A 13394-nucleotide genomic window follows, 5' to 3' on the forward strand; every position below is an offset into this window, starting at 1 on the left:
TCAATTAATTGCAAACTTCTATCATATTCAGAATGTCTCCAAAGGCAGAATACTACATATTATCTCATTATTCTGTGATAGGAAAAAGGTACATTGCTTCTTTCAATATTCCTGTGCTCACATGGCTTTTATCGATTGGAACACATGATACACCTATTAAAAGAAGAATAAGAAATGAAAAGGTTCTACATTGCATTCACACTGTTTGACTTTTAGTTCCTCAGACATGTAGTATATGAATTAAGGTTTCTCCAATGACAACACTCTTGAATCTCATAAACTGTACTCTAAACAAACTTATCAGTATCACTACAAGAATATGATTATCACCAAGTTTACCATGGACTATTTGCTTATTAGAAGATTTTGGATACATATTCATCACTATTCAATGTGCAATATCTAAGTATTATGAGTGTATACACATTGGTAGATCCACAGTATAGCTCTAATGGAGCTACAAATCAAATAAAGTTTATCTGTTAAGGCAATGTTTTGTTGTCTTTTCTTTTTAAAGGAGGAATGCTTTGATAGAAAAATCAGATAACTGACATTGAGTTACAAGATTTTGTAAGAATACTACAATCATAGTTACACTTAAAGGACTGATATTTTATACTCCTTTTCTTTTCTTCTTTCTTTCTTTCTTTCTTTTTTTCTTTTTTTTTTTTTTTTTTTTTTTTTTTTTTTTGAGACAGGGTTTCTCTGTGTAGCCCTGGTTGTCCTGGAACTCACTGTGTAGACCAGGCTGGTCTTGAACTCAGAAATCTGTCATTTTAATCACCATGTCTTTTTAGAAGAAACATAAAGTTTAAGGTTTACCTGTGTTGCTTCTTCCTCCCAAGTGCTGGGATTAAAGGTGTCCGCCACTACTGCCCGGCACTCTTGCTTTTCTTTAGAGCTTCCAGAACATATTAAAATTTCCTCAGAGCCATATGCGTATCAGAGTGCACATGAAGATTACCTTTCATGTCTTCTCAAACTTTGACAATGTCCTTCAATATGATAGTCTTCCCAAGTGTGGCCTAAAAGACAGAACCAGAAAATAAATGATGCAGTATTAGAAATTAGGCAAAATTCAAGGTACTGTGAATTTTCACAGCACTGGACATGATTTATTCAGCTTAATCTTCCTTCTTCTCAATTGAAATATCAGATTATCATCCCTGGCCTAGAGACATTTGTTCCCAGTATTTTGAAAAGCAAAAGAAAATTCACAGTCATACCTATAACAGTGAGGTCCAAGTAGGTTTCCTGCATCACATCTTTGTAGAGACTCTTCTAGGAAGGATCCAGCAAATTCTACTCTTCCCTAGGAAAGTTCACATGCACAGCATCATAAGTCACTGCATCCTACAATATCCCATACATGTGTACATCACACAAAGCATGATACTGACATCACGGTAAAGTAGATGCATGCTTCCTAGGCAACATAATCACATAGTTCAGGTGTAACCTACACTCATTTCCTGACACAGAAGTTATATTGTAATCACCATGTCATTTTAGAAGAAACAAATTGTAAGGTTTACTTGTGTTGCTTCTGAAGCCTTTGAATAGGATATAGCGTTGCAAAAAAAAAAAAAAAAAAAAAAAAAAAAAGCCAAATGAGGGGGAGATGCAGGGGGAAACAGATCAACAGTATCAAGCACACATATAAGAAATTGTATGAACAACTACTAACTACAAAATTAATACACAAACTGAGTGTATTTGATCATGTCTTTAATCCTAGAGTCACAGACAGGTGTATGTCATTGAGCTGGATGCCAGTGTGGTCTATACAACTAGTTCCAACAGGAAAAGTTATATATTAAGATCCTCATTCCACTGCAAATATCAACCAAGGAAAGAAAAGTGATAGAACTCACAGTTCTTTGCTGAAGCTAATACAAACAATTATAAATAAACTGCAGTCCTGTATTCAGCTTCCAGAAACATGAAGTATACCAGTTTAAACTACAACATTAATAACATTTTACTAAAAGGGAATGCATGCTTAAACAGTTACAAATGGACAGGTGAAAATAGGAGTAATACAAATATTGATCATAAATAAGCAACATAGGGCAGGAGAAATAGCTCAACAGTGGAAGACTCTTGCTGGTCTTCCTCATAATGGTGGTCAATTTCTAGCATATGCATTGGGATCAACAACTACCCATTACATGAAGATCAGGAGTTCTGAGGTCATCTTCTGACAATACTAAAGATGAGGAACATATGATAATCATATCCATGAGCACTGGCCAAATACTCCAATTTATTCAACAATTTTAGAACAAACAAAAGAATTAGGCACAATGCCATCCAATGACTCTGAAGCCTTGGGTAGCATTGATGTTATGAGCATATGCCATCCTTACAAATAGAATATAACCTATATATTTGGCCAAATTTCAAAATTAAAGATGTGGATGAAAAGCTGCACAAAATTATATGCTTATTGCACAAAACTATGTCAGCTGGCTTATGTGGTTTCTATACCTACTATCAGGACAGGAAGAGCTTCACAGAGAAATTTTGTTTTAAAAACCAAAAAAAAAAAAAAAATTGAATTAAATTAAAAATATAACACCAGCAGGCATGCAAAATGGCTTAGGATTGAATAGCAAATGTGGCTACTGTATCTTATGTGATTTTTTGAGTCCAAATGGTGAATGTATGGGAGCATGAGAAGAATGCTGAAGGATCAGTTTGAACCACGACACAGTAGACACACAGAACAAAATTTGTCCTGTCTAAAAGAAATGCACTGGCAAAGTTACAGGAGTGTCCCTTGGGGACACACAGAAATTGAGCCACTGACCAAATAGGATACACAGGCTGGACTAAGGCCCCTGACATGTAGGTAGCAGATGTGCAGCTCAGTTTTCATGAGGGTCCTCCAATAACTGTAGCACTGACTGGCCATAAAGCTGCTGCCTATCTTTGGAATCTGTTCCCTTAATGGACTGCCATGTCTGGCCTCAGTGGGAGAGGATGCTGTGTGTGGGAATGGAGATCCCCAGGTGGTCCACACACCCTGAAAGGAGAAACAAAGGAGATAAGGGGGAAGACAATACTCCTGTTCAACCATAAGCCATGCCCGACAGTAGATTAAGTACTCTGCCCTAAGACCTACCCCACTATCTGTTACTGCAGATCCTAATATCAGTTGCCCTTACCACTGGAACAGAATACCAGTGGATGTTTCCTCCCCCCTGTACATGCCATCTATAGATAGATACCATAGACAGTCTGTATCTGCCCTTCCTTTCCTGCTTCATCCCTGTGTCTGGACCCCCCACTTGGCCAGACACCACCTGTTCAATCACATTCCATGCCTGACAAGAGACAAGGTAGGCTTTCCATAGATCTACCACACTATTTGTAAAGCCAGATGCAGTTTCCACAGTTGCCCCTAGCACTGTGCTAAACACCAGAGACAGCTTAACCTCTCTCCTGACTATGTCTCCTTGTGGATTGCTAAGATCATCTCTTCCTGCCTGCCTCTTCTCCCAGCTTTCAACATTAGCAAGCATTCCCTCTTGAACATACCCACCAAAGAGGTTAGTAAAAGAGGCAACACTCAGACAACACTCTCTACAAATCCAGATATCAAACAGTAACCCAGGAATAAACACCCTGCCCCCAAACAAGACGAACCCAGAAACCAATACCTAGACCAATAATTACCTCATATCAGCTACACACCAGCCTAAGTATATAATATATAACAGCAGGAAAATATGTCACCAAGAAATCCAAGCTATCCTACCACAGCAGGTACTGAGAAATTAAAACATGCAACAGATATGGTGCAAAAGAGGTTGTTTAGGGGAAGGGAGAGGGGTGAGAACCTGGGGAAGGGATAGAGAAACACAAGAAACCTGCACACAGGTACACAGTCAGGGAGCAGAGAGAGAGCCAGGAGGTTAGAAAAAGAGAACAGAGAGGGGCATGTGCAGAGAACAGACAGGGAACAAAAACAGAGAGTTGCTATAGCTGGTGGTCCATGTATATAAAGTACACCTGACAACAGACACAGGTGATGGGGGCAGGAAATGGCATTAGCAGTTGCTAAGTCCCTAAGAGCAGGCCATTAAACTGCCTATACACTGACAACTACAGAGGCAAGGCTCACCCACAGAATAGGAAAGGAAGGGAGAATCTCTGGCATTAAAAATGAATAGAAGAGACTGATATATCAGTCAAAAAGTATGGTTTCTAAAAGTTTAATGGTAATAACAATAGGACTTCTGCAAAATATGAGATGGCAAGAACTACAAATGATTAAATAAAAGAATGATATCAGCTCAAAAGTCTAGAAAATATTTTCAATAAAATCATAAAGGAAAGATTTTTGAACTAACGAAGGGGATACCTATTAAGATACAAGAAGCACCCACAATACCAAATAGATTGGGAAAAAGTACCTTTGCCACATAATAATCAAAACACTAAATATAACAAGAATTATAAAAAACTGCAACGGAAAAAATTAATAAAAACTAAACAGACCAAAACCAAATAACGCATGAGAGCAGACCTATTAGGTTTATACCTGTCTTCTCAATGTCTACTGTAAAAGACAAAAGGGTTTGAACACATGTGGTGCAGACTCAAAGAAACCAGCCTTGTTTCTACAAGCCTATGGTCAAAACGTTTGGGCAGATTCAGAATCAGCCATGATAGGGAAGTTATTCAGAGGTCACTGCCTGATCTAGCAAGTGATGAGCAACACAAGGGACCTCACATATGGCTTATACTTGCCATCCCAGAGAGGACCCACCACCCAGCTCCCATTGCTACCTGCTCCTCTGAATTGTGGGCAGTGACCCTGTGTCTCAACTTCAGAACTTTGCTGAGGTCCCCTTACAGCACCCAACACCTGAGTTCAGAGCAGGACACAGAGAGCCATTCAAGTCTGCACTGCCATAGTGAACTTGCAGAAAGGCACCTGGAAGATCCCGCCTCCTTGTCTCACTGGCAGGTCTTCCAGGAGGCGTTTATTGGCCAATGAATCTTACCCTGCCTCAAGGTTAAAGTATGCTTCAGGTCCAGGGCCTGACCTTTTCCGGATTTGAGCCCTGGTTTGCACTCCATTAGCATTTGTCCTTGCCCTCCAAGGGAATACTCACCCACTCTACCCTGTGGGAAAACTCACCAGACCAGTTTAGGCTATTCAGCTGCCTGCTCCTCCCTCTGTGAGTAATGATCCTGCACTTACAAGGGCCTGACTTCAGACCTTACCTGAGCTTTCCTGAGCTTACTTGCCCTCTTCTTCCTGAAATCAAGGTGAATGGCTTACATAGCCCATTACTCCTGTGCAGTGTAGGTATCAATCTGACCCACTGAGTGGAAGAATGCCTAGGCAATTAACATTAAAGAGGGATTTTTAGGAAACGAGAGTTTTGATTTGTGGCTTCATGCTGGGCTCAGGGAAACCACAGCACCCTTTCACCAATGATAGGCATTAAATAACCCTGGGAGAAAAGCCAGAAACATAAGGGAAACACTGTTGTGCCCTCTTAATAGACAGCACATCTTCATCAGTGGCGAAATAGAGAAAAACCACAGTTGGATTAGTACAGGTTCTCTAGATAAACATATCTCAAATATAGAATGAATCTCTCTATGTAGATAGAAAGGAAATTTAATAGAATGTCCCAATAAAGGCTCTCAGCCAACAGAAATTAGAAAAATCAAGGACTGGTTGATTTCCTGCTGCGGGTTATTATAGCTGATGTACCAGAATTCTAAAGAAATAAGTACTTTTTAATGCTAGTTAGAAAAATCACACAAGCAAATCACCTTTGTTTTATAAAAAAGAATGGCACGTATAAAAAAAGTGAAAGAACTACCCTGTTCAATGTCTTTCATATATGCGGGATGCCAAAAGAATCTATTGCCTAGATTAAAGGTGGATCTGAACATCTCAAAAGATCGAGATTAAGCAAGAGTTTCTCAATTCAAAGGTATAATTAAGAAATATTATATATTATTAAGAGATATCCCCCACAGTAAGCAGGACTGGAGTTAGGATTAGGCGATCAGAGGGTTATGGTTAGGATTAGGATAAGGGTGGTTAGGATTAGGGTTAGGGTGGTTAGGAAATTAAGGTGTGAGGTTTAAGATAGGGTTAAAGGTTTAGGATAAATCAGGGTTAGGCTCAGGGGTAGGCTTGAGGTGGCCACTATTATTCTTATATCCCATTGAATCTCTAGGATCTCTATTACATAAAGAAGAAATATCAGGGTTAGGGTTAGACTCAGAGTTAGGGCAAAGAATTTGCTGTGCTATGTAAAATTAGCTTCTCTCTTTTCTCTCATCTGCCTTCCTAGTCCTCTTTTTCATAGTATCAACATCTTCTTTCCTGCCACAACGAAAGTGGCAAGTGGGTTATCCAAGAACCTGGAATTCCCTGATGGGAAATATTTTTATTTTACCATGGGGCCCATAGAACAGAAAACCACTACTGCTTTGGTTGTTCTAAAGTTTAACCATGGCGATCCCCATAAGATGGAAGCAATTGTGGGACTTGGTGCCCCTCTTTGGTAATTATATCATAAATAAATATGATATGTCTTCACCAAAGCTTTTGTTAATATAACCACATGGTACAAGATAAAATGGTGGCCAACATTATTCTTGATGGACCCACTGAATCAATAGTATCCCTATTACACTAAGAAGAAATATCAGGCCTACAAGGTATTCATTTTATATCTTAATGATTTGTTTTGGTCTTATTCTGATAGCTTCTACCTTACATATTTAATGGCTTCCCATAAGAACCTAAAAGTTTTTCCACCTATATACCTCCAAAAGTAGCATACTAACAAAGGAAGGGAAGACTTTGATATTCACAGAACTGAATAGATAATCAAAGTATAAGTTGCCAAGAACCAGAGAGACAGCTGCCAGCAAAGCACATTTATGCCATCCTATGCTGTGTCTCACTGTCAGTTATTTCTCTAGATAATTTTCCTCTGAGGAAAAAAAAAATGCCCTCAGTACTCTTCTACTCTAGACTTGTCTGGTTTACTTTCTGCCCAAACTAAAACTATGCTTATTAAAGAACTCAATGTGAAGTTCTCACTTGACAATGAAAATTCTAAAAAAGGAATTCCAGACAAGCAATAAACACAAATTCATAGCCCTATGGGGCTGCAAACCCCTTTGGCTCCATGGGTCCTTACTCTAGTTCCTCTATTGGTGACCCTGTCCTCAGTCCAATGGTTGGCTGAGAGTATCCACCTCTTTATTTGTCAGGCACTGGTAGAGTTCCTCAGGAGACAGCTATATCAGGCTCCTGTCAGCAAGCACTTTTTGGCATCCAAAATAGGGTCTGGGTTTGGTGACTGTATATGGGATGGATCCCCATGTGGGGCAGTTTCTGCATGGTCTTTCCGTCAGTCTCTGCTCTACACTTTGTCTCTATAAGTCCTTCCATGGGTATTTTGTTCCTTGTTTATTATCCATCTGCCCTCACTGTAGGGGCTTTTTTTTTTTTTTTTTTTTTTAATATAGAATGGAGTTTATGGGGAAGAGAGTTGAGAGAAAGAAAGAGAGACAGAGATGAAGGAGGGGGGAGGAGGAGGAGGAGGAGGAGGAGGAGGAGGAGGAGGAAGAAGAAGAAGAAGAAGAAGAAGAAGAAGAAGAAGAAGAAGAAGAAGAAGAAGAAGAAGAAGAAGAAGAAGAAGAAGAAGAAGAAGAAGAAGAAGAAAAAGAAGAAGAAGAAGAAGAAGGAGAAGAAGAAGAAGAAGAAGAAGAAAGAAGAAGAAGAAGAAGAAGAAGAAGAAGAAGAAGAAGAAGAAGAAGAAGAAGAAGAAGAAGAAGAAGAAGAAGAAGAAGAAGAAAAGAGAAGAAAGAGAAGAAAGAAGAACAGCAGCCGCAGCAGCCATGAGGGGAGAATCAGGGGCTTTTCAGTTCAGGCATTTTGACACATGACTCTAATCCCAGCACTTGGAAGGATGAAGCAGGAAGATTTGAAGACTATGTGAGCTGCCTAGCAAGCCATTGGTTGTCCCATGAAAAGGTGGGGGCAGAGAAATAAACTAAACAGGTAAAGGGGCTTCAGTTTACCTTATTGTCTACACATATATAAATGAAAGTTTTGATTAATTTGCATTGAGTATTGTACTGGCTAGTTTTGTGTGTCGACTTGCCACAAGCTGGAGTTACCACAGAAAAAGGAGCTTCAGTTGGGGAAATGCCTCCATGAGATCCAGCTATAAGGCATTTTCTCAACTAGAGATCTGTTGTGAGCCGGCCAGGGGATCACATGTCTGGGTTTGAGCCTGGGAGGCAACCTGGAGCTGAAAGAAGAGAGGGAACCTAGGCGGGTAGAGAAATAATGGAACCAAGACATGCTAGTCTGCTCAAGGTTCACATGTTTTTATGGCTGATATGCATATGATCTACACTGAGGTGTAGATATGTTGTATTGTGTAGTAGCATCAGGCATTTTTATACAGCCTTTGGACCAATGGGGAATCCATAAGAGCTCTGGGGTAGCCAACCATTCCACTATCAGTATAGGGAGGCTAACACCAGACAGGACTTCTGTGCAGATGGGGAAAGCAGCCACCACTGTGTTCCAGGCCCAATCTGAGGCTCACTAATTTGCAAGGATCCTCTATCTTTTGTTACTCGGTATGTCAGGGATATGGGCGCTCATACTGTCAGAGCAGTATGGAAGTCTCCTTAACTGTCTACCAGGCCCTACCCAGGGGCCACAGCACCCACACCATCCATCCTACCACAATTTATGACTTACTATGTTGTCTGACTAAAATGATTATCTAGCTGGGTGATAGTGGTACGTGCCTTTTATCCCAGCACTCAGGAGGCAGAGGCAAGCATGTCTGTGAGTTAGAGGTCAGCCTGGTCTGCAAAGAAATTTCTAGGAAAGCTGGGCTGTTACACAGAGAAACCCTGTCATGACAAAAAAAACATCATTCCATAATGAATATCCTAACACTGATTATGAATTCTTAATGAATGCTTTTCATAGTTATCCTAGTCACAGCTTCGCAAATCACTTTTTTTCCAGTTTTTTTTTTTTTTTAAGACAGGATTTCTTGTGTAATGCTAGCTGTCCTGGACTCATTTTGTACACCAGGCTACCTCAAACTCAAAGAGGTCCTCTTGTCTCTGCCTCCCCAGGAATTAAAGGCATGTGTCATGACACCTGGCTTCAAATCACTTTTCCTGCTTGTAAAAGGGAAGGTTCTGAGTTTTCTAAGAGGATCCCTATGAAGTGGTAGAGGCAGAGGCAGGACTCACTTGAAAGGCCTGCCTGGACTATCTAATATGATTTGGAACCATGTAGAGAGACTTTGCCTCTCATAAATGAATAAATAAATACAGAAAATATATTCATCCATCTATACATGCATGTGCATGTGGTGGCTCAGAGGGTAAAGCTGCTGGCAGTTAAGGTCTAGGTAAAATAGTAAGACCTAGATGGAATGTGAAGGCCTAGGTCAGATTAGTTAAGGACTAGGTAACTCTTACCTGGCTAGCCTGCCATTGTGTGCTGTTACTAATATTACAAGGACTAGTTGTCATATGTTGCATCTGCAGTTATTCCCAGAGTTGATTACCTATTCTGTTTGGTTCTGTGTGCTCAGAAAACCAATCACAATAGAAGCTGGTCAAACTGCTTCCTTTGTTCTATAGTTACCCAGAATAAGCTTTGGACTGGAACAGACCACCCAGCAGCATTTCCTGCACCCACCCATGTGTATGCTTTTATGGCTTTTGCTATTATAAGCTGCCCTGGGAATGGATCCCCAACATAAGGGAGACACCTGCACCAATTTGATGGGTTCTAGTAAAGTGTAAGTTCCGAAGACCTCCCCAGGAACTGACATCCTACTTGGCATGTGGGCATGTGCATGTGGGCATGTGCATGTGGGCAACTGACTTCCTGGTTGGCAAGTTGAGACATGAATGTTAGATAAGGCAATTCCCGCTGTCAGAGTCGAATACCCCAACTAATGGAAGCAGGATAATACCATAAGATACAATAGATTTAACATATAAATTCACAAAGTACTTTGAGAATATTTATTCAGGGGTTGGGAATAAGCAATATATATTCCCTCTTTCTAAGTTATCAATGGAACCAGATTTTTAAATTGTCAAAGAACACGCTAGGATAAAAGTGAAATTACAGCAAATTGACAAAGTTTTTCTTACGAGACTGTAGATATCCTGCAATTGGCACATTAAAAATACTTTATTCGGTACATCTGAAGAAAATTACATTACCTAAGTAGTTATTCCCCTTCCAAATTGTACAAATATTGGCCAGCCATGTCCTCTTATTTTGTAGAGTTTTAGTTACATTTAAAAGGTCTGCTGTGATTATTTTAATTCAACAGAGCTGAAAGTATGAAAATGGTTGTTGTTTAATTTAGATGATAAAACACAAGCCTTTTGCTGATCTTCCAATCTTTGCATATTCATTTTTTTTCAATGAGGCCTTACTGGATATAAATATTGTTTAAATTACTAAAGTGTTTATGTCTGAGAGATCATTCATATGTGTATATTCCATCTTCAAAAGAACAGATATGTTATTCTTATATGAGTGAAGATAGTGTCCAGGATGAATATCATCTCCTGGTCTAACAGAACAAAACTCTTTAAAACTAATTTAGAATGTACAGGTAAGCTAGAATTGGGATAGGGTTCAAAAAAATATCACTGTGACTAGATCTGTAGGCTTACATATATCATGTCCTTAAAAGTAGACATTAAAATTTAAATATATATTCTCATGTTATCTATAGCAAAGAAAGATTCAGACCAATATTATCATTTCAAATATATTTTACCCTTGGGTATTTATTCATTAAATAATTTCGTTTATTCAGATGACTTTTAAGTGTAGTTTATTATTAGTAAAATTAACTTTGGCCAAGTTAACCAGATACTTTACTTGTAATTTGTATGCTATTAATTACATGATGTGAATGACACACCATGTATATATTCTAAACCATGTGAATATGTGTATATTAATAAAATCAAATAATAAACCATAATTTTGTGTGTATTGCTTGTCTGAGATTCCTTTTTCATAATTTTGATTGTCATGTGAAAACTTCACATGGAGATCTTTAGTAAGCATATTTTTTGTTTGGGTAAAAAGTAAACCAGACATGTCTAGAGCAAAAGAATACTGAAGGGCATTTTATTTCATAGGAAAATTAGCTGTGTAAATAACTGACAGTGAGGCCCAGAAGCGGGTAGCATAAATGTTGTATGCTGGCATCAGTCTGAATGGCTTTTGAAACTTATTCTTTGATTATCTGTTTGGTTTTGTGAATATCAAAGTCTTTGCTTCCTTTGTTAGGATGCTAGTTTTGGAATTATATGGCTGGAAAAACCTTAAGGTTCATTTGAGAAACCATTAAGTATGGAAGGTAGAATCTATAAGAATAAGAACAAAACAAAAGATTAAGATATAGTAGGCCTAATATTTCTTCTTTGTATAATGGGGATACTACTGATTCAGTTGTCCCATCAAGAATCATGTTGTCCACCATTTTGTCTTGAACCATATGGTTATATTAACTAAATCTGTGGTGAAGACACATGGCCTATGCTGTATTTATGAAATCATTATCAAAGAAGGGCTACAAGTTCCATGATTGCTTCCATCTTATGTGGATCCCCAAGTGAAACTTAGATCAACCAATGCAGTAGTAGTTTTCTGTTCTATATGAATTGGGCCCCTTTGTAAATAAAGAAATTTCCCATCAGGAAGTTCCAGATTCTTGGATTACCTACTTTTCACTTTCCTGTGGGCAGGAAAATAGATGATGATATTATGAAAAAGAGGACTAGGAAGGCAGATGAGAGAAAAGATAGAAGCTGATTTCACATAGCACAGCAAATCCATTGCCCTAACCCTGAGCCTAGCCCTAACCATGATATTTCTTCTTTGTGTAACAGGATACTATTGACTCAGTAGAACCATCAAGAATAATGGTGGCCACGTTAACCCTAACCTTAACCCTGGGACTTACCCTCAACCTCTTACCCTATCTTGAACCTCAACCCTTATTTTCCTAACTACCCTAACCCTAATCCTAACAACCCTTATCTTATTCCTTACCATAACCCTCTAATCGCCTAATCCTGATTGTAACCCTGCTTACTGTGGGGGATATTTCTTAATTATACCTTTTGAGGTGAGAAACCCTTTCTTATTCTTGATCTTTTGAGATGTTCAGATGCACCTTTATTCTAGGCTATAGTTTTTCTTGGCAATCTACTTATAAAAAAAAAACATTGAACAGGGTAGTTCTTTTTTTTTTTCTTGTACTTGCCCTACTTTTTTACAAAACAAAAGTGACTTGCTTCTTTCTATTTTTAAAACTGGCATTAGTCAGTACTTATTTCTTTAAAATTCTGGTACATACAGAGTATCAGCTGTAATATCCTGTAACTTGAAATCAACAAGTCCTTGATTTTGTTAATTTCCCTTGGCCAACAGCCTTTGTTCAGACATTATATTAAATACTTTTTTTGACATACATTGAGAGATCATTCTCTCTATTACTTGAGATGTTTACCTAGAGATCCTGTGATATTCCAACTTTGGCTTTTCTCCACATTGCCACTGATGACCATGTTAGCTAACAGTAGTGCTCAACAGTGCTTCCCTTTTGTTTCCTGCTGTTCTCCCAGCATGCATTGATACTTATCATCTGGTGAAAGGGACCTGCAATTTCCCTGAGACAAGCTAAAGTCACAAACAATCCTGTTGTTTTCTAAAATTCCTTTTTAATGTTAATAGCCTGGCCACCCTTCCATTCCTGGGTCAGATTGATACCTACAATGTAACTAGAGTAATGGGCTATTCAAGCTACTCACCTTGATTTCAGGAAAAAGAAGGCAAGTGCTATGAAGAATGTTCAGGCAAGGTCTGAAGTAAGGATCATTGCTCACAGAGGGGAGGAGCTGGCAGCTGATTGCCTGAGCTGGAATGGTGGATTCTTCCCCCAGGGCAAGCACAAATGCTAATGAGCTGAAAAGGGCTCCAGAGATCTGGAAAAGGTCCAGCCTTCGACAGGAAGCAAACTTTAACATTGAGGAGGGGTAAGACTCACTGGCCAATCAAGGTCGCCAGGCAGATATGCCAGTCAGACAAAGAGGCGGGATCTTCCGGATGCCTTTCTACAAGATTGCTGGGGCTGTGCAGGCTTGAATGGTTCTCTGTGTCCTGCTCTGAGATCTGCTGTCGGGTGCATTGAGGGGACCTCAGGAAGCTCTGAGATTTAGACATGGTGAGCACAGGATCACTGCCCACAATGGGTAGGGGAAGGTGGTTGAGCCGTGGGAGATGGGATGGTGGGTCCTTTCTGGGGCTGCATGGGAAGCATCAC

The 13394-nt window shown here is 39.3% G+C and overlaps 1 long non-coding RNA gene across 1 annotated transcript; it reads right to left on the reverse strand.

Moving 5' to 3' along the window:
* Positions 1–835: 835 nt before the first annotated feature.
* On the reverse strand, positions 836–13059 carry Gm40989. The gene is made up of 3 exons (XR_873612.1): positions 12883–13059; positions 1227–1312; positions 836–1025 (listed from the first exon to the last, which is right to left on the reverse strand). It is a non-coding gene; the product is annotated as a predicted gene, 40989 (long non-coding RNA).
* Positions 13060–13394: the final 335 nt, after the last annotated feature.

This window comes from Mus musculus, chromosome 13 (genome assembly GCF_000001635.26).
Source record: "Mus musculus strain C57BL/6J chromosome 13, GRCm38.p6 C57BL/6J".
In the NCBI taxonomy this organism is placed as follows: Eukaryota; Metazoa; Chordata; class Mammalia; order Rodentia; family Muridae; genus Mus; species Mus musculus.